Genomic DNA, 22755 nt, shown 5'->3' on the forward strand with positions numbered 1-22755 from the left:
ACTTCGTTTTTCTTTCCTTCTTTTTCTCCTTTCCTTTCTTTTTGCAGGGAGTGGAAGGTCAGAGAACATAGGGAAGCAAGATAGGAAGATTGCACCAACTTTTTTTTTTTTTTAATGCAGAGGAATGAACAGAAGGTAGGCCAGAAATGACACAGAAAAGCAGGATTGTTCTTACTTACATTTACTATACCTGAGTTCAAATCCAAACTCAGACACTCTGAGTGGCCCTGCTTGAGTCACTAAACCTTTTCTGCCTCAGTCTCCTCAACTGTAAAGCAGGGATACTAAGGGCACCTCCCTCCCAAGGTTATCAGAGGAACAGAATCCCAGCCTCGAAGCCCAGAGGCTCAGGTTTCATCCCAATCCCAGTTCTGCCTCCACTTCTCACTAAGTGACCTTGGCCTTCAGTTTCTCCTTCAAGGACAGGCAGATTCAAGTTCTGTGACTTTGGGTCAGTGACCAGCTCTCTGGACTTTAGTTTCCTCATTCATCAAATTAGGATTTACTCTAGTCATGGGGCTTGAGTGAGGTCATATGTGCTTTGCAAATATTCAAGCTCTATAAAAAGGTCAGCTATTACCCTTCAAATTCCTAAGATCCAGAACTCTAAGATAACAGAACCTAGTCCAGCCCACTCATTTTATAGATGGGGAAACTGAGACCCAAGGAGAGGATCCAGCAGTCATTGCCAGGGCTAGGAATCCTGAGTCCTGAGTTCTTTCCACTTCAAGGCTTTGTCTAATGCAGGTATAGGGTTGGGGAGGAGGGGGTGTCAAATAGAATTAATTATACCAAACTGGAAAGCCAAGTTAAGATTTCCCTCCTTCCTGGGATGCCAACCTGCAGGCCAACCACCCCAAATATTAGTGTCCAGACACAAAACTGAATCTGCAGCCAGGGACCTGGATTCAAATTCCACCTTGGCCACTTATGGCAATGGGCAAGTCAGGTCACTGCTCAGTGTCAGTGTTCCCATCCACAAAATGGGGGGAAAGGAAAGGGGGGAGCAGTAATCCCTGTAGTACTCACCTCACAGGGCCATGGGTAGGAAGGACTCTGCTTTGTAAACAACCAAGTGTTACAGAACTGAGACCCTTTGTGCAAAGCCATGTAAAGCCCCCAGTAAAAATACTGGCTGTTAATTCTCATTTTTAATTCTCATTCTCTTTTATAAAGTGTTTCCACAGCTACTTTGTGGGTCTGTCAAAGTCCTCAAAGCTCTGCCCTGCTTCCTACTTTATACAGGCTACCCCAAAAGTCTCAGTGGCATTTTAAGCTTAAAGCTATCAATAATATTAAAACTACACCAAGACTTTTGGAGACCAATATGTGCATCTGGCAATAGTCTCCTGTTTGGTTTCTGCACCTGTGGTCTCTCCCCACTCGGCTCCATCCTCCACACACCCACCAAAGAGATTTTCCTGAGATATAGGTCTGACCTTATCATTCTTGTCCTGCTCTCCCACTATCAACTCCAGCAGCTCCCTCTTACTTCCAGGATCAAAAATAAATTCCTCAATTGGGCATTCAGAGCCCTTCACAATTGGTCTCCCTCTCGGGCCACACACTAGCATATCTATCTCCTCGCTGCCCTACCCACATCGGCACACACTGCCCTTGATCTCCGACCTCCATACCTTTGCATTGCCTGTCCCCTCATGGATCAAATGCTCTCCTCACCTGAGTTTCCCAGGTTTCCCTGGGGCCTCAGCTGAGATACCACCTTCTACAGTCCACAGGCCTTTTCCTGGGTATACTGGTATCACACCCTCTGGGTCCTGGCCCACCCCATCCCCAAGGGTTCATGTTCTCCCTTCCCCAAACTACCTGGTATATCTCCATACACGTGGACTCTCCCCTATTCAGCATTGTGAACATAGGGACCATTTCATTTTTGTCTCTGTATGCCCAGAAAGGAGAGAGCACAATAGCTGATACACAGCAGGGGCTTAACAGATGTTTATTGACTGCTAATTGACAGAGGTCACTTCAAGCTGGAGGGATTGTGGCATTTGTTCAAGGTAGGCCTTGAAGGACAGGCCCTGGGTCTGCAAGCTGTCTAAGAAAGCCACACTGCTCATCACAGGGGCCAAACCACTGTCTGTGCCCAGGCCCAGGCGACTATCCCAGGCAATGGCAGCACCCTCCCCAGACCACACCCACAAGTTAAACAAGGCCCTGCTATTTCAGGTGTTGAGTAACAATCATTTCCTGGTGTAAAAAACAGAGAGAAACTGGAGAGGTCCAAAGGCCCAGTTCAGGGATCCCCAGAGACTTTACAGGCCATCAAGGCCCTTGGTCCCACCTCACCCCCTCGATGTGCTCTGGTGAGCTACTTGTCAGGACACTTTATGGCTTTGGGGCCTTTGGGCAAGGGAGTGGGGTTGCTTTGTTTTGTCTCCTTTGGGGTTTTCTGTTCAACCCTCTAAACCAGGTGGAAAAGTTCAGAGCTTTAAACACTTGGATTACTAGCTTCTAGATTCCCACCTCTCCACCTGGCCCCATTCAGTATGACCTTGGTCAAGTCCCTTCTCCTGGCCCTTAGTTCTTCCTCCTGTAAGATAAGGAAGGTGGACCAGATGATCCATTAAGTCCCTTCCAGCTCTGAAATCCCACCCTCTTGCCTAGGGGATGCCTGCTTTCTGCATATCTGAATCCTGCTTATATTGCTAACATAGTCCAGCATTTAATAAATACTTATTAAAGCAAATTGAAATTGTGAGATATTCCCCTACAGTCTCCCCTGATTCTGACCATGTCAGTCCCCTATTTAGGGTGACCTCCAGTGCCTCCCTATTACCCCCAGCATCAAACATAAAACTCTCCTGTGATGCCTTTAAAGACCTTCCCAACCAGGCTCAGCGGCCGGTCACTCTCCCTCTGCCAATACGTCAATCCAGACAAGTAGACCTGTTTGTTCTGTCTAACACAGAATGCCCTCCCTCCTCCCCTTCCCCTTAGAACCCTTGGTTCCTTCAAGGCTCAGCTCAAAGGCCACCTTCTAAAAGAGGCCATGACTGGGGGCCACTCTCCCCAGCCCCCCTACCCACACTTTTCATCTATTTCTTTTTTGGACATACTTGTGTGGGTCTGTGGTCTCACCACTCCCTGCATTTGATTTTTGACCTTGCATCCCCAGCATCAGACCAGTACCTGGTACACAGTGGGTGCTTAATAAATGCCTGTTGAATCCATCTGCATCTGTAACAACAATAATCCCCTCTCTCACAGTGTACATTAAAGGTAAAAATCAGCTTCTTCACAGCAACTCTGGGAGCAAAGGAGTAGAAGCCAGAGTCAGAGCCAACATTTCAAGTTTGCCAAGCCGTTATCTCATCTAAAATCACCCTTCTCATTTTATAGATGAGGACAGGGAGGTTTCCAAAGGTGGTGGTGACCGCCTCGATGTTCCTGCTGAGGGCTTCTACCTCTAAGGCCTGGGACACCAGCCAGCCAAAGGTACTGATGGCCAAGTGGATGCCTGCACTTTATAAGTCCCAAGGGGATTGTGAGGAAATGCCGTGGACCTCAGGACAGAGAGCTCTGCTAGGCTGGAAGGTCAATCCCATAATCAGCAGGTGTGATCCCCTGATGTGGCAGGCTTGCTTTGCTTTATACTAGGGAGAGCTGAATGGCATGGGGTGGGGGGAGCGGGGAAGAAATGGAGAGAGAGGGAAGTGGGGGTTTTTACCTAAAAATGACTGGGATACAAGGAGAAAGGGTATCAATAAAAATCTATTTTTAATTTTTTTTATTTTCCTTTTTGGAGGGGCAATTGGGGTTAAGTGACTTGCCCAAGGTCACAGGGCTAGTAAGTGTTAAGTGTCTGAGGGCAGATTTGAACTCAGGTCCTCCTGACTCCAGGGCCAGTGCTCTATGCACCGTGCCACCTAGCCACCCCAAGAATCTATTTTTTTAAAATATCTTTAGTATCTGCAAAACATTATAGAAAGGTGAGTAGCTATTATTTTATTTTCAATTAAAATTGTAATTTTTACTTTAAATTAAAATTTTAATTTTAAATTGAAATCACAATTTATTTTATTTTAAAATTATAATTAATTAAAACTTTATTTAATGGTGATGAGGATAGCCCTTCTGTCTGTACCCCAAGTATACAGTAGGTGCTTAATAAGCATTGGCTGAATGTCACTGTCATTTCCACCTCCTCCCTGCTTTCCTGGCTCTGAGGCCTTTCATAAGGCCACTGCCCAACTCCGGATCTCTCTGATTCATCCTGTCTTTCCAATGCCTATTGAATTTCTCTTCCCATCCCACACATTCAATTCTCTTTCCTCTTCCCAATCTTGGTGTCTCTGCACCTGCTGCTCTCCCAACCAAGGTTCTGATTCATTCCTCCTCTCCCCCTTCCCATTCCCCCCCCCCCCCCGTCCCCGCCCCAGCCATGGCCACAGGCAGGGGGGGGACTTTACCCCCCCCCCTTCCTGTGTCCATGTCTTCCTCTGCAACGGGCATCAGCCCAGCACCCTCCAACTTCTCAGGTGGCCCCTGGAAATGACTTCTTGGTGTAGCTCTTTTCCAAGAAGTCTTCCCCACCATCATTGGTGGTTAAAAGGAGGATGGAAGTGGGCAGAATGACTGTTTCCAAGTCTGTGAAGGGCTTGTCCCATGGCAGGAGGATTGTTAGTCTCTTTCTGCTTGATGGTAGTGGACAGATCTGCTTGGGGTCAGCGACCAATTCCAAGGAGGCAGGTTTTAGCTTGAGATCAGGAAACTTCCTGACAGTAAGAGCTGTCCCAAGAGGAGTGGGCAGCCTTAGGGTACATCTCTCTCTCCCTCTCTCTCTCCCTCTCTCTCTCTCTCTCTCCCTCTCCCTCTCTCTCCCTCTCTCTCCCCCGCTCTCCCCACCTCTCTCTCTCTTTCTCCCCTTCCCCAAGAAAAGAAATGACCTTTCAAAACCTCCGTTCACTGCTAAGTCACTAACCCTAGTGAAGGAGCCAGTGGCCATTTTCCCGCACCCTCCCTGCCCCTGCTACCCATGAGCAGTGATGGGCCCAGGGGGTTCTTGGAACATCTGTGGTGAGAGCTTCCTTAGAGGCTGGCGAGTGAATGAGTGAATGGGCATGGATTGGCCCCTTCAAGCTGGGCAGGCCTCTCACCATGTGTCGCTGAGCTCATATCACTGCCCTTCCCAAAGGTCTCCCCCCATGGAGTTTTAGCACCTTCTTCCCCCACCCCCTACAAATAACTCTGTAGGTACATTATACAGAGAATATATATACACTAAATACTTATCTTAGCCCATATTGGTTCCCCCACCCCAGCAGAATGTACACCCCTAAAGGGCAGTACCCAGTACAGGTCTTGGTACACAGTAGGTGCTTAATAAAGGTCCTTTCTGCTCACTAAACTCTACCTGGCTGCTCTGATTTCCTTCCCCAGGCAGGCTATCATTCCCTCCTTTCCCCTCCCTCCATATGATGGCCTCATTCTCACTCCTTCATCTAACTATTTTTAATCTAATTCTAACACCCTTAATACCCAACAGAGTCTGGCTTTGACACCCTGAGGGCATGTTAGCAGGGATAGGGGAAAGGCTGTCTTGTCCTGGTCCCTCCCACCAGCTTCAGAGGAAATGGTCTATTTTGTGCCAAACCCACATCGACTCCTTCCTCTCCTCTCTGGGGGGAATGAGGCAGCCTGGCATGGAGGTGAGAAGTTCCTGAGGCTGTAGCCATGTCTCTCACTCTATTCCCAAATAAAGGAGATGCTACTTCCCACCATGCCCTCTCCCACCTCCAGTCCTTTATCCATCTCCCACATCTGCACCAATGCTGCCCTCTCTATCCACTGGCATCCTTCTCTTCCTTCCGTAACCGGATCAGGGTCAACTCCTCTGACACCTCCATTGAGAAGGGTCCTTCCCACCAATGGGCTTCCTTATTTATTATCTTTTTATGTACCATGTACAATAACTAGTCATACAAACACTTGCTAGTATTTGTACAGATCTTCAGGTCTGCAAAGTGCTTTATCTTACTGGCTCCTTCTAACAGCTCTCTGAGGTTGCCGAGCTATTATTATCCCCATTTCACTGATGAGAAAACTGAGGCTGACCGCTTAGGGTCACACAGTTAACAAGCATCTAAGGTCCCCTCTTGTCTGAAATTCACAATCCTATGAAGCTCTGTCTTGGTTTCCTTATAACCTTGTAACACTGTACAGCTTTGGGTCAAGGGCAGTGGGCTTGTTTTTCCCTCTTGGTTTTTTCCAGAACAGAACCCAGTCTAGGTAGAGTAGGAATCTGGTAATTATGAATTAGACTCCTGAAATCTCAGAGGTGGCAGAGATTTGAGGGTCATTTAGTCCAACACTGGGCCCTCCCAGTGTGGGGGAATCCCATCTAGAACCTCTGCAGCAAAGCAGTCCCGGACTGTTTTGGAGAGACCAGAGGACAGAGAGACCCATCTCCTCTCTCTCTGAGCAGCCCATCAGACCTAAGCCTGCATGTCATTGTATGGTAATTGGGAGCTTTGATTTCAGGTGGACTGGAGAATGTGTCTTCCTTATAACCACCAAAAATCTGTCTAAGGCACAGATCTGAACAATGTACACCCCTACTCAAAAACCCTCTGGGGCTCCCTATTATCTCAAGGATAAAATTCGGCCCTGCTTTGTTCCCCATTTCACCCAATCTTCCTTTTATCCTGTCTTTATCTCATAGGCCTTTCTCCCTTTAGGGTCCTCTAGGCTCTAGCCCAGTCACCCAAAGCAGCATTCCATCTCCTTCACAACAGGCTGTCCCTGGAAGCTGGAATGCATTCCCTCCCCCTCATCTCAGGCCCTTATCTGCATTCAAGGCTTAGTTCCTTGGCCACTTTCCTTCCAGAAGGCTTCCCTGACCCCTACCCACCCAGCAGCTGTTTATCTCTCTCTTTCCTCCAGCTACTTGGGAACCCACTGGTCTGGACACCTGTTAGATCCTTCTCCCCCCAGTAGAATGAATAGAATTTCTGGAGGTCGGAGGTGATAACAGTGTTGTCTTTGTAGTACAGGGACCTAACACAGTGCGGGGCCTTTAAGTCACCACTTAATAAATACTTGGTGGGTGGATTGGAATAGAGCTGCTGCTCCTGGTTCTGCAGGAACCTCCTGATGGTGCTAGAAGGTGGCATCAGCCCCCCACCCCACCCCCACCCCAGGCCTCCTCTTCTCCAGGCTAGAGACTAACAGTGGATCTTCCCATGGCATGATCGGGAAGGCTCTTTGCCCACTTCGGGAAACCCTTCTGTTTATTGCCACCTTTCCTAAAACATGGGCCCAGCGCTGCCCCCAATCCTGGGCTGGTTTTGGTGGGAAGGAAGAAAAAGGCATCGACTCCTTGGGGGCTGAATGTGTCTCCTTTCATCTCTCCTCAGGTGCACAATTCTGGCACAGCATGCCATAGGCTCAGCCTGGGTGTGGGCAGCCAGCCCGGTGATGCCAGCAGCTCCCAGAGCCACCCCTTCCTGTTATGACAACTTGGGTTTTTGTACAACTGGTTTGAGGCTGATGGCTCAGGTTTCAGCCTAGAGCACGTGCCTGTCATTAAGCATAATGAGAACATCCTCTGGGCATAGAGAGGACACGCCCCTGTCCGAGGGAGGCCTGGGCTAATTAGAGGGGAGCCTCATGGCTGCAGGCACAGGACCTGGATCACTAAAAGATAACACCGCAGAGAAGAAAAAAAAAATGTGCCCAAGTGTAATAATTCTTGAGGTAGTGAGATCCCCATCCCTGAAGGTCTTCTGGAAGCTTGGAACAGGCACTGTGCTAAGTAAGGGCTTCACAAATATTCTCACAACAACCCTTGGGAGGTAGATGCTGTTATTATCCCATCTTACAGTTGGGGAAACCGAGGCAGGCAGAGGTGAAATGACTTGCCCAGGGTCACAAAGAGGCTGGATTTGAACTCGGGTCTTCCTGACTCCAGGACAGGCCCTCTAGGCGCTGGGGCACTCCCTGGCAGCCTCAGAACCCTAGGTGACTTCAGAGGTTTGTTGTTGTTTTTTTTTTACTGTCTATGACTTAGTGGTTGCATAAGCACCGTCCACTATGAATTTAATTCCATTTGACAAGGCTTTATTAGGCGCAAAGCCTTGGGTTGGTAGGGAGAATGCAGAGACCAAAAATGAAAGGTTCTCTGCCCTCAAAGCACTTCCATTCTCCTGGCATGTGTGCATACTGATAAGGAAACAGGAGAGAATTTGAAGAAGGTAATTTGAGAAGTCCTTCCTCTTTTCTTCCTTCTCTCCCTCCCTTCTTCCTTCCTTCCTTTCTTATTCTTTTCTTCCCTCTCTTCTTCCTTTCCTCCCTCCTTTTCTCTTCCTCCTTCTTTCTTCCTTTCCTCTTCCTCCCTCCTTCCTTCCTCCCTTCCTCCTTCCTCCTCTTCCTCCCTCCCTTCCCCTTTTTCTTCCCTCTCTTCTTCCTTCCTCCCTTCCCTCCTCCCTCTCTTCCTCCTTTCTTTTCTCCCTCCTCACAATCCAGTGCCCTGCTTCTCTCAGAGGCTCTAAAGCCAGGGTCTGGGAGAGGTTCTCTCCCGGAGTCAGAACTTGCTTTTTCTTTTGCCATTCTGTTCATTCAATCTCAATATAATTGATTTTCTTAGTCATGGTATTTCATTTCAGGCATTTACTCAACAGAATTCTGGGAAGGCTTGGTCCCACGGGCTTCCCCATGCCACCAAGAAGGTTACGGACTCTTGCTTGAGAGGAGGGTCCCCAGCACCCTGGATGGGCCCCCTCCAGGGGCTTTTTCGGAAAATGTGACCAAGGGTCACAAGGAATAGAAGGATGAACAAAGGGAGGGCCTACCTTGAAATAGTGAGTAAATATCTCTGAAATACAACACAGGTCCTGCCAATAGTCACTGATTAAGCACCTTTTATGTGTAAAACACTATGTTAGGCACTGGGGACACAAAGAAAAAGTGGAAGCTATTCTCTGTCTTGCACTGAGAGACCTTCTAATGAGAACTGCAAAGAGATGGCTAAAGACATGCTAAGTTCAGGAAAGGGAAGGGAACAAGCATTTATATAGCACCTACTGTATGCAGGAAGGTGTAATGGGAATGTAAATTTTAAAGATCTTCCCTGCCCCTAGGCTAGAGTGCACCTGGAGCCTGAGGTGGGAGGCTTGTTTTTCAGTAGATACTTCTTGATTGGCCAGTGGGTCAAGAAAGTTGTTACATTCTCTGAGCTAGGAGAAGGCCATATAAGCCCTGATGTGAGGCTTTGTTTTGGGGCTCACTTTGAGAAGTGTTCTGTGATTTGATCAGATGAAACTCTGGGAAGCCGTTGTCCAGAGCCCCCCGGCTTTGAAAAACCCAGATGTTGATTTGGTATGGATGTAATGGTTGGACAGTTTGGAAATCTGTCTACTTGATCTGTTTCTCTGTCTTGATAATTCTGTCTGTATATTCTGAAGTTCGGGGTGCTGACCTTTTTCCCCTGAACTAGGTAAATGATACATGTTTGACTGATTAAAGTAAGCTTGTTAACCCATTTTGAGTTGCTTTCCTTTAACAAAGCCGATCCAAGAACCTGGGCTGGCAGCCACCCTGAGGATGCTTGGGGTGCTTGCCGCTACAGAAGGGAAGGGAACAAGCATTTACACAGCACCTACTATATGCCAGGCACTGTGCTAAGCACTTTTTACAAATATCTCACTTGATCCTCAACAACCCAGTTGAGAAAACTGAGTCAGGCAGACATTAAGTGACTTTCCCAGGGTCACACAGTTAGGAAGTATCTGAGGATGAATTTGAACTCAGGTGGTCCTCTCAGGTGAGGGAACCCAGGTTGGTACTCTGTGTACTGTGGGCCCCCAGCAGCCTCTAATAGCAAGGTGGAGGAGGGGAGAAGGTGGTGTAGAGCCAATGCAATATTTACCGTGCCCAGGATCACAATAAAGACCATGACTATAAGAATCACATGACATTTGATCGCAAAATATACCAAACTCTGAAGATAGAGGATAGAACTGAAGCATTTATTTAGATACCCAAGCCAGTAAGCCCATTCCATCTTAGTACCAAAGACATTCAGAAGCCATAATGACACTGAGAGCCACAGCATCCTTCAGCCTGCCCACAAACCAATACAAGATCAATATTTACTCACAAACCTCTCTATCTCCTTGCCTGAGCATCTTCTCTCCCACCATCTCCTAGCTCTGACCAGCTTCCTGGGGGCTCTGTTTCCCTTCCGCAAACTCCTCCCATCACAGGCTCCCTGTGACCACATTCAGCCTATTAGGGGGCAGAGTTTATCTTCAAAGCAGGGGAGGTCTTCAAACTCCCCCCAGGTCTATTAAGGGGCTGGGAAGATCTTTTTACAGGTGGTCAGGAAAGGCTTCCTGTAGAAGGCAGCTCCTGAGCTGAGCCTTGAAGTATGCTAGAAAGGAGGAGGAGGGGTGCCTTGCAGGCCACTTTCCGGAGTGACCACACCTTACTCCATCCTGTATTTCTTGATGTGGTCCCTGCTGTCCACTCACATGGCCACTGCCCACCCGTCCTAGGCCAAGCCCTTAGGACCTCTCACCAGCACTGTGCTAGTCCTTTCCTTGACCTTAACAAAGGCTGTCCACCCTTTACCCAACAGGATATTCCTGAAATGTACATCTGACCACTTCCCCCTTCTGCTCAAGAAAACTTGATGGCTCCCTCTTACCTCTAGGACAAAATACAATCCACTCTTTGGCATCGAAGAGTCTTTGCTCACTGGTTTGTCCCCTACCTCCGTCACCCGTAACCCAGCCCTGCCCATGCTCTGAACTCTGGTCCAGCCATATTGGTCTGCACACACTGTTCCAGAGAGGGCCCTCCCTTCAAGCATGGCGTTCCTCCTCCATCCCAATATTACCTCCTCAAAATTATTATTTACTTGTCTGTACAAGAATGGCTTCCCCTTAGCAGAATGCAAGCTCCACGAAGGCAGGAATGATTGCATCCCTGTGCCTGAGCCCAGGGGCTGGGGCAGAGACGCTTAAGAAATCCTTGTGGACTGAAGTAGACGGAATTACTTCCCACCTTCTAGCACAGACACATAGCTGCTTGTCCAGCAATCAGAGGAGGGAGCCTCCTTCAGGGGCAGAGGGTATGGGGTGGCCTCTGCCCAGAATCCTCCTCATTCTAAGCTCCTAGGATCTGAACAATGAAAAAACAGGCAGTTAGCCTAAAAGGGGTGTACGTGTGTGTGCGCGGGAGAGGGATGTATGAGGTTAGGTGTGTGCGAGTGTGTGTGCACGCGAATCTGCGCCTGCAACTATGCGTGAATTGTGAAAGCATGTGTGTCTGTGAGTGTGTATGTGTCTGTATGAGTGTACGTCTGTGTATCTGTTTGTGTGAGTGCATGTGTATGTCTGTGAATATAAGTGTAAGTTTGCATGTGGGTCTGAGTCTATAAGTGTCTGTGTCTATGTGTGAATTGTGAAAGTATGTGTGTGTCTGTGAGTGGGGAGGGGGTTTGTGTCTGTATATGTGTGTCTGTGAGTGTCTGTGTGTGTGTGTGTGTGTACATGCTCACGCATGCATGAGGGCTTTTCCTGAACTTTCCATTTCCATCCCTTTTCCCATCCCCTTCCTTTAGAGACTTTCTGTTCCCGCCTGTCTCTCCGTGGACAGACAGACTCGCTCTGTTCTGGGGAAGCAGGTTGGGCCACGCCAGGAAACAGCCTCAAAGACTGAAAACAGTTTCAGATCACCCTGAATGCAGCTCTTTCTCCAGCCATGAATCAGGTTTTCTCCACGCCTGGGGCAGCCCCAGCTTGGGGCCAACCCTGCCCTAGCAGCCACTTCCTGCTGTCTGGCTCAGGCTCTCCCTTCCCTTGGCCGCCTAGGACATAGGGTCTGGACAGTGCCAGGACGTCAAAGAGAGGATGATTATGATAGCTCACAGGTACAGATCCCTGGAAGGCAGGGGCAGACGCTTAGCACAGCGTATGGCACATGATAGGTGCTTAATAAATGTTTACTTATTGATTGATTGATTGAACAACCTTGTGCAGCAGATGCTGTATCCTCTCCACATGACAGATGAGGAAACTAGAGCTAACAGTGATCTGCCCAAGGTCTCATAGTTCATAAGTATTTGTTACAACAGAACTCAACACTATATCCTTTCCCACTCAGTGTCACAGAAAACCAAAATGCAGGAAAAGGCAGAACTGAAGGAAAAGAAAGAACTGGGGCTCAAGGATGATTCTCTCCTCTGCCCCCAAAACACCTTGTGTGTGTTATTTACAGGCATGTGACTGTATGTTCTCCATTAAGCCTGAAAGAGCCCAGCAGAGACAGAGATCTGTCCAACACGGAGGAAGAACAAGATGACTTTGAAGTCCAACCCCCAGAGAAACTGCCATCAAAGAGGAAGGAGTCAGAAAATCAGCGGGGAAAGGTCCAAAGATCTTAGGAGGAAGAAAACTCAACTATGACCTTGAGTTTAAGCAGACAGAACTGGGAGGACATTAACACCTGAAGAGTTTGCTTTTTGTGATCGCTTTAAAGAGCCCAGACATCTATGAATATATAGACAAAATAAAGGGTCATAAGTCACCACCAGATGAGGAAGAGGAACCTTGGGTTCCCAAGAGAGCGAAGAACCACAGCAGGATGTTCCTGCAGGCTTTAAAAGAGATAGGAAAATTGTGAACACAGAATCTTCACCTGCCCAGTAGAAATAATTGGCTAGAATCCACAGTGACAAGTCTTCCCAAAGAGAGAAAAAAGGGAATGCAAATGCACAGAAGCGAAGGACAATCTGGAAGAAGAGAAGGAAATGGGACAAGGGGCAAAGGACCTAGGGGTCAAGTTGAACATGTAAGTGGAGGATGGAAAGTGAGGCCAGAGCAAGAGGGACAGCGTAGGAAAGCAGGGAGGGGTGAGCTGATGAGTCCGGAAGGAAGGGGAGAAGCAGGCAAGGAGATGGAAGGACCGGAAGGGGCAGCATCAGTGTCCACAGGGAATGGACAGCACTTGTGATCCCTGTGTGTGGCTGCAGTTGGGGGAAGCTACAGCCCATAGGAGTGAGGTCTGGGAAGCAATGTTTTGTCACCTGTGGAGTGACTCAGGTCCCCAGAGAGTAAAGAATTTGGAGAGGGAAGGAAGACCGGACTTGGTACTGAACTCCTTCACCAGCAAGGGAGAGTGAGCCGGGAGCTGGGAGGCAGCCACCTGAATGTGGAGAGGGCAGTGTAGCTAGGGGGTGATAACAATGGTGGCTAACATTTACATGGCCCTTACCATGGGCCGGGCACTGGGCTAAGCCCTTTACTTATCTTGTTTGATTCTCACAACAATCTTGAGAGGGAGGTGCTATGATAATTGCCATTTCACAGTTGGGGAAACTGAGGCAGAGGTCAAGGGACTCACCCAGGGTCACACAGACAGATCTGAACTAGCTGACTCCAGGCCAGGATCTCTATCTACAGGCCAAAGAGAGCCCCCACCCCTTTGGAATTGTGAGCAGTACAAAAGAAGGGGCAAACCCCAACCCTCAAGATACTGGCAATGTAGTAAAGGTTGGGTCAGGTCTTCTGTGATGAGAACCAGGGGTCCTCACCCTTTTTTGGTCCCCTTGGCTTTTAGTAAATCTCCCCACACCTCCCACTCAATGGATGGCAAAAGAAATGAATTCGAGTTCACTTTGAATGTGGACATAAGTGAAATAAAGCACTTCACTGTAACAGGATGGATATAGTTATACCTGCTCCACAAGCTGCTCGTGACCCCTGCAGACATACATACTCCAGGAATGTCTGGACTCTCCTCCAGAACTCTTTGAAAGGAAGTTATATTCTAAAGTAATAGTTTCATTTCAGACACAGAGTATTTGGGCCCAAGATCTCTCAATAGGCCAGTTTCCCCTACAGAACCAGAGGCTGGCCTGGTGCCCCCTGCCCATCTCTAAAGGCAGCCCCTTGCTCAGTGATTCCAGTTAAGTCTGTGGCATCTCCACACCCTGCTCCCCACTTCCTTCTTTCCTTCTGTGACATGCTGGCATCACTACGGCTGTGCCCAGAGCATCCAAACTAGAAGAGACCTGGGGTTGGGGGCATCTAGGCAAAACAGAATCAGAACAGGAATCTCTCCTCCAACAAGCCTGACAAGAAGTCAGCTACTTAGCGCCCCCCCCTTGAAATCTCCAAGGGGAGGAAGCCCCCTCCCCTGACTATTGGGCAGCTCTAGGCCCTAGGAAGTGGTTCTGCCATTGCACCTCAATGGCGTCCCCAGATACCGCTCTGGATTGAGCCTCTCTAACCCCTTCCCCCATAACATACCTTTACACAGATTTGAAGGCAGTGACCTTGTTTCCCAGAATCTTCTCTTCTGCCCGCTCCACATCCCCAGGTCTTTCATGTAGGCCTCAGATGCCGTGGCTTGGTGGCCATCACCATCCTGGCTGCCCTCCTCTGGACGTCTGCCAGCTTTATCTGCTTCCTTCCTCACTAGGGTGCTTACAACTGAACACAATGTTCCTCGTGGAAGCTGACCAGGGCAGAGTTGATCATGACTATTTATCAACAAGGGTCAAGTACAGACCGTTTGGAGGAGGGGACCTTCAAGGATCCCCAACAGGCCTCTCCTCATGGGGGAGGAGAGGATGGATGGCTTTGCTGGAAGATCTTCCTCTCTTAGGGCAGGACCCAGAGCGGGTAGGTACCTAAGGCTCCAGCTGCCAGGGAGCTGGAGTGCCAAGAGCTGGGTGCCAGGATAATTCAAGTTTTAAACCAGCCACAACTGGGGGCCAGGGTGGGATCAGTGCAGCCTATATCCCAACAGGCACAAGGCCCTGGGACAGCAAGAAAGAAAGAGTATTTATATTTGTGAAGACCTTCAGAGAAGTGGAGAACCAATATTCATTCATTCAGAGAAAGTGTGTGTGTGTGTGTGTGTGTGTGTGTGTGTATGGACCCTGCTAAGAAGTGTAGAGCAGGGAAACAGCATCATTCTATTGTGGGACCTTGCAAGATGGTGTGTTTCACAAAGAAGGCTCTTACCACGGTCCCTGATGCTGAAAAGCTGGACCCCGGGGCTTAAACTGAGTCCATGGCATAGGCAGGCCGCTTAGACTCGGGGGCTGCTTCCCTGATGGCTCCTCTGTAGAGGACACCGTTCCTGCTCCAAAGGTCTAATATAGGAGACAAGGCACAGCCATAAACAATGATAATAAGCAGTGCAAAAAAAATGCCTCCTAACAGGCCCAAAGAAATGTCAGAAAGGTTACCAGTGTCTGGGAAAACGTGCTGCCCAGAACCCAGACTCCCAGGCCTGTGCTGGGGACTTTTTAAACTTAGGGTCACTTCTTAGAATGATGTTTTTGAACGCATAAAATACAACACAGGATTACAAAGGAAATCAATTCTACTGAAATATAGTTATCAAAATATTAAAGAAAGAACTTGATGGCACTCAGGCTAAGAAATGCTCCTGCTCACCGAAGGCATTACGTTAACTGCACTGAGTGCCATAACAATTCAAAAAGTCCTGAGAGAAATCCACAAAGTGTTGCAACCATCTACACTGGAAAAACAAAGTGTTTGGAAAACCTATACTGGCCAGCCAATGGCCCGCAGCCAGAAGGGTAGACTGCTGAGTGATGAGTGGATCCATCATTAGGATAGATAAGTTTTCACTGTAATTGGACAATAAGCTGAACCCAGAAGGAGGAAGAGGAGATTGGTCTAAATTGTATTTGAGATTTGGGCAGCACTTTTAATTATCCTAAACTGATTTATAAAAGCACCATTGTCTTCCCAGAGATAATCAATGGCTACAAATCACCCAATGTCATAAAAAAAATTCTAGGAACAAGAGGGTGACGAAAAAATGCTTGGCAGGCACGGATGACAAGTCTGTTGGACGTCACCAGCAAGTGGTAAGGTGGCCTGGTGCCAAAGATCTTAGGCCTAGAAATGGAGGTGGGCAGATCACAGGAGAGCAAGGAATGACAGAGACGGTGGAGGAGGGGAAGGTGTGTAGATCAGCATTCCCAAGATGTGAAGAGGACCAGGAGACCTTTGGGATCTGGTGCACAGCTTCTATAGGAAATTCATGGCCACTTGGATATGAACTTCACAAGACAAGATGCAGCATGGGGGGGCCTGCCTGCCTCAGCCTCTTCCCCTCCTCCATTCAGTCACCAAAGTGACTTTCCTAAAGCACAGGTCTGTCACCACCCTACTCAATAAACTCCAGTGACTCCCTTTGGCCTCCAGGATCAAACAAAATCCTCTGCTTGGCATTCAGGGCCCTTCAGAACCCAGCCTCATCCTCCCTTTCCAGTCTCCTTACACCTTAGTCCCCAACACATATTCTTGGACCCAGTGATACCAGCCTAATGGCCGTTCCACCATCAAGACTCTCCATCATCTCTCAGCTCTGGTCGTTCCCTCTGGCCGTCCTCATCCCCACCTACTGGCTTCCTTCAAGTGCCAGCCAAGATCCCATGTTTTACATCCCATCTTTCCTAACTCCTTTTAATTCTACGGCCCTCCCCCTGTTAATTATCTCCTATCTGTCCTGTACATATGTTTGCATGTTGTCTTCCCTGTTAGACTGTGAGCTCCTTGAGGGCAGGAACTGTCCTTTGCTTATTTTTGTATCCTGAGAGCTTGGCACAGTGCTCAGTGTGAGACAATGTGTACAAAAGAAAGGAAGAAGCTTGGTGGTCTCTTTAGTGTCTAGGCTTCCTCCCAAAGAATCAAAGAATTTCAGCATTGTAAAGGGGCCCCAGATGGAGTCCAGAGCCAAAATGCACAGCAAGTGGTCATTCAGCCTTCTCTTAAGGACCTCCAGACCTCTCAAAGTGGTTCATTTTATTTGTGGATAGTTCTAATTGTTAGGGAAGGTTTTCCTTCCATCCAGCCAAGATCTGATTCTTTGTAACTCTCTCCACCATCTCCCCCCTAACAACCCTAGGCCAACAGCCTGCCCCACCCTGCCCACATCAAGCTCCCCTGGGGCAAGAGTGGGAAAAGGGGAAAGTCTAATACCTCTTCCAGATGGCAGGCAGTCCCTTTTGGATACAATTCTGTCCCCTAGTTAGTTGATTCCAAAAGTGAAACATCTCTGGTTCCTTGAATTGACCCTCATTGGGTTTCTAGCCCCATGGCTGCTCTGGTTGCTTTCCTTTAGATGTATTTCAGCTTGTCCCCAAGCTTCCTTCAAGGTTTTAGCCCTGCCCAGAACACAACCCTGAGGCTATAAGGACAGAGGGAGGAACACAGAGGACTGGGGTCTCTCAATGCCTCCCAAGGTTGCACTGATTCCATTGGTGGCCACTTCTTGCTGCTGACGGTTTGGATTGAGGTCTGCTTCCTAAAATCACCCTGTCTGTCATCTAAGGTTCCTTCCATCTCTGATATTTTATGTCCAAGGGGAAGGGCTTGGCACTAGAATGAAAAGATGAAGAACCACCCAGGCCTTGCCCTTACTGGGTTTACAATCCACTAGGGGGTCCCTTTCTTCTGGGATTCATGGAGCAGGAAACTCAAAAGACACTCAGGGAGGGCAGAAGCCCCAGAGATAATGAGGCCATGAGGAGACCAAACATTCCTGGGACCTCTACCCTCAGGAGAGAAAAGCATCTCAGCTTGGACAGGGCATATGGAAAGCAGAGCAGTGTCAAAGGCCCAAATGCCAGCCTAAGGAGCTGGAACTCTACCTTCTGCCAAAGCGGAGTCATGACAGATTTCTGACTAGGGGGCTGAGAGGGTCAAGATTGTGCTTTTAGAAATCTGGCAATGAATAATGTAAAGGAGGGGAAGAAGGTGGAGGTAAGACAAGGCTCCTGCAAGAGTACAGAGTGCAGGTGATTAGGATGGCAACAAGGCTGGGAGTCATGGTAATAGCAAGGCAGGTCGATGGGTGTGGATGAATAGCAGCAGTATTAGGACCAAAAGGCCTGGGGGGCTGGTTGGGCGTGAGGGGTAGGGATGAGGAAGGGGGGTGGGGGGGGGGGAGGAGAACATTTATTCTGTGCAATTGGAAATTCTGGGAGAGAAATTTAGTCATCAAAACGTTGTTTCCTCACCTGGAATGTGGCCATGATCCCAGAATTAACACTCCCACTCAAGACATGCAGGAAGGTTTTTCAAATCTATAAGCGATGTAGCTCTTGATTTGGAAATCTTGGCAAACACTGCCTTCTCTAAGAGAAGCTGCCTCCTGGGACAAGCTCTCACTCGAGGGCACTTCATCAGACAACAATATATTCTAGTATCTATGTCACCACAGACATATAATGAAGGAGCTGGGGATGCTTACATTGGAGAAAAGAGAACTGGGGAGGGGAGGGCGGGGAGACAGAGGGCTAGAAGGAAAGGCTGTGCCCCAGCCCCAGACCACATCTCCACTCAGTGCACAGGAAGAACCTGGAAGTTTTCAGCAAAGGTCAAATGTGAAACAGGCTGCTCCAAGGGTGTGGTGCGGTAGGTGCTTTCAGCAGAGGCTGGATGGCCCCTGGTTTGTGTGGGTGCTGTGGGGACAAGGAGAGGAAGCCTGCTGAGCAGTCAGCATCTCACTGCCTAGAGTGCCTTGTGCATTCAACCTACAGCTCTTAATGCCTACCCCTGTGCCTTGCAGCACCTAGGAGAGAAAAAGTCAAGAGCAACCCAGCCCCCAGCGAGTCCTGCGCACAATACAAGGCAGAAAGAGGGACAGGCAGGGGAAAAGGCAAGGACTAGGCAACTTCTTCAAGCTAGGAAGAATCAGAGAAGACATTGTGCCTAGGCTGGAAATGCCCTCCAACAAAAGACCATCTCATCCATATGGAATAATCCTTCTGCAGCAAAGTCTAAAGCCTGGTATCTTATCAAAAGTATCTCATTTTGCATGAGAACCAATGTGAGAGAATGACTCAAGGCCTTCTTTGGCCAGACCACAAGCAGCGTGTGGTGGGGAGGGCATGGGATGCTCACAGTGGGGAGAGAGAACTTTGAAATGCCTCTTACCCCAAGTCAGGCTGAAGATGTCTTTTTCCCCTGGGTTAGCCATCTATTACGGTATGTAAGGGCAAGGCAGGCCTGCTAAGCTGCAGATAGTGAGGAAATGGGGGGAAGTACATTCTCGGAGAGCTGTGGATCAAACCTGGCTCCCAGAAGAGCCCTGCTGGCAATCCTGGAGGTGTCCAGAATGCTTGGATAGTTGACGAAAGCAGGGAAGATTATGTTTACAATTGGAAAGTATGGATAAATATGGTAAGGTTCAGATTAAGGCATGCAGAACAGGACAGTATAACGGAAGGAGCCTTGGACTTGGGAGTCAGGAGACTCTGAGTCAGGACTTCCTCCCAGGTGCAAATCACTGACCTGAAACCCCTTTTCCTCACCTAGGATAGGGGTAAGGCTTGGGCAACTGGCAACTTCCCCAAAGGGATGGTTCCTAGACCATGAGACTCAGACCTAAAAGGGACAGTAGAGATCATCTGACCCAGAGCTCCTCCACTCGGGGTCCATGAATTCATTTGGTAAATCTTTTGATAACTGTCTGTAAATAGGATTTGTTTGCCTGTGCATCAAACAACATGGCTGGGAGGAGTCCCTTGGTTTCCCAGACTGACTGTCTAAGGGCTCAAGGCACAGAAAAGGGCCCAAAGAAGCATTGATCCAGTTTAAACTCTTCCTAACTCCTTTGGTCTCCAGATAAAGAACCTGGCCAGAGAGGTTACATGACTTCCCCAAAGTCACAGAAGTAGAGTGCAGCAGAGTTGGGATCAGACACCAAATGTTTCAAAGACACTGCTTTGTAAATCTGAAAGTGAGAGACAAAAATGAGCTTTTCATCGTTGAGGGACTGCTAGGATTCCTGGGAGTGGCTGAGGCCTGGAACGCTGGCCCTTGGAGGCCAAGGACCAAAGTCCAAGTGCTGGCTCTTGGCCAATACCAGGCTGACTGTGGGAAATTCGTTTCTCTCAGGGAGCTGTGCGTCCCCTTCTGTGCCACAAGGGATCGAGGCAGGACAATCTCAGTTAATCAAGCTTGATCCACTCTGAAGTGGGCCCTTCTGAGCAGCACAGAAGCCAAACAACGGAAGCATGAGAGGGTGTGGGAACCCTTGGACAGAGGAGTAGGGCTGGGGAATGACCAGAGGAAAGGACTTCCCCCATCAAGGAAAATTCTGAGAGGGGGTGGCCTGGAAGCTCTGGGTCACTCTGCAAAACACACTGTTGACACTTGACAATTTTTTCCAAGGCCTCCTCACAACACTGCACATATTTCCTACCCATGTAGGCTTTGGAAGAGCTAGAGGAAACATCTGCCTTTGTACGTGACATCATTAAGAGAATGGTCAATATTTGACAAAACCCAACCTGCCAGGGCCAGGGTGTCTTTCTGCTCCAGAGGCAGTTATGTTCCCCACCCAGAAGCTCTTGGCACCAGGTGACCAAACCCTTATCTTTCCATCCAGTTTTGCAGTATCTAGAATGGGGGCGGTGACAACATTCGCTTGTCCCGAGCTGGTCAGACCACACATGTTCAGCCCTCAGGCTGGGGCACTGAGGGGAGGGTGGCTGCTGGACAGTGAGGGGACATCTCAGGAACAGCCCAAGGGACAGGGGATGAGGACTCTGGGAAGAGAGAGTTGTCCTGTGAAATGGAGGGCTCACTTGGTTCTGTCTGGCCTCAGGGAGCAGAAGGAGGCCCAGTGGGGGGAAGCTGGAGAGAGGTAGGTCAGAAAGACCTCCCAATAATGAGAGCCATCCCCCAGTGGAATGGCCTGCCTCAGGATTTAGTGAGCTCGCCATCCCTGGAGATCTTCCAAAGGAGTCTGGATGCCCCTTGTCAGGGCTGTGATTGAGGGGACTGCTGCCCGAGCTTGCCTGGACTAAATATACTCTCTTGAGGTCTCTGACTTGTGATTTGATCAGTGGAGACACTCCCTCCAATGATGAAACTTGTGGGTAACATATATTCTCAAATATAATTGCCCAGGGTACTGAGTGGTCAAGGGCCTTGTCCAAGGTCACACAGCTAGATGATGTCAATGATGGGACCTGAACCCATGAGGGTCTTCCTGACTCCAGGGTTGGCCCACCATCAGCTCAGCCACATTGCCTCTAAGACACCACGATTGCCAGGGGCTCCGAGTTGGGGCTGAGCCTGGTCCTGAAGTCTTCTTAGTACACTGATGAGCCTCCAACATAATCCAGGCTTCTGGCTGGGTATCTCTCACCTCACACGAACGTCACAAATCTGCTCTTTGAATCTGTCAATTTGGTCACATTCAGTCTGACTGGTGACACAGAGTTTTAAAACATTTGAGTATTTTCCTCTCCAAATATGAAAGCTAATGATTAAGGAACACACAGACAGGCGAATCCCTTTCCGATGGTCAGACTTAAGCTCTTCGGTGTTAGAAGCTCAGAAGAAATGGAGGACACAGGCCTGAAATTGATTTTCATGCTCTGGCTTTCCTGGTAAAATGCAAATTAGGTTTGTGTTCCATCACCCTAAGCTGAGGCAGTGCCAGAGACATTCTAAAGAACCACATCTGGCCACCACAGAAGACACTGCACACCTGGCACACGACGGGGTCACTGATACGTGTAAACTAACAAACACACATGACCATGGGCAGTAAGCAGTAGAAGACAGGACTTAAATAGCATAATTGAACCCCCTCATTTTATAGAGGAGGAAACCGAGGCCCAGAGAACATAAGCACCATGCCGAAGACCACATGGACAGAGCCAGGATTCAAAGCCAGGTCTTCAGACTTCAAGCCCAGTTTACCACATAGGAAGGAGGGGGGAGAGGGAGAGGGAGACAGAGAGAAGAAAAGGGAGGGAGGAAGAGGGAGAGAAAAGAGAGATAGAAAGAGAAGGAGAGAGAGACACACACACACAGAGAGGCAGATGGAGGTGGGGGGAGAGGGGGAGAGAGAGAGAGGAAGAGACACAGAGAGAGGCAGATGGAGGGGGGGGAGAGAGAGAGAGAAGGAGAAACAGAGAGGAGAGAGAGAAAGAAAGGGAGAGAGGGAGACAGAGAGAGGCAGATGGAGAAAAGAGGGAGAGGGAGAGGAGGAGGAGAGAGAAAGACAGAGAGAGAGAGGGAGAGAGAGAGGAGAGACAAAGAGAGAGAGAAGGGGGAGAGAGAGGAGACAGAGAGAAAGAGAGAGACACAGATGGAGAAAAGAGGGAGAGGGAGAGAGACGGGGAGAGAGAGAAAAGAGACAGAAAGAGAAGGAGAGATGGAGACAGGTATGGAGAGAGAGAGGGAGAGAGAATAGAGAAGAGAGAGAGGGAGGGGGGGAGAAAGGGAGGGGGAGAGGGAGGGAGAAGGAGAGAGAGAGTTAGGAAAGTCAATAAGGAGGGAGCCTTAAGGGCAAATATAATGAGATTAAAATGCATGTGTCAATACAAACGCTATTTATATGACCCAAATCAGACCAGTCCTCTTGGATTACTCTACCACCTCAGCCTTCTGGCCCTGGCGGTTTTCTCCAGCCAGTAATTTCTCACATACAAGTTCATGGGTATTCCAGGAGCTATGAGGGCCTGACTGCTAAGAACCCAGCCACCAGTGGACAGCTGACTCTCGTTGGGGCCTCTCTTCTTCAAAGCTGAACCACGTCAGTCTGGAATGCAGGCCACCTCATGCCACAAGACGAAGGGACAGAGACAAAAATCACACCAACAAATGGGCAATCACAGTTCCCTGGCACGGGAGGTCACAAACTGAGACCTCTCAACCCCATTTGCTGGGGGTGTCCTCAGGAACTCCAGCTTAATTTGGGGCTGAGGGCCCTTCCAGCTTG

Source organism: Petaurus breviceps, unplaced genomic scaffold, assembly GCF_028583685.1.
Source record: "Petaurus breviceps papuanus isolate PSGF00001 unplaced genomic scaffold, PetGlider_PUasm1.0 156, whole genome shotgun sequence".
NCBI lineage: Eukaryota > Metazoa > Chordata > Mammalia > Diprotodontia > Petauridae > Petaurus > Petaurus breviceps.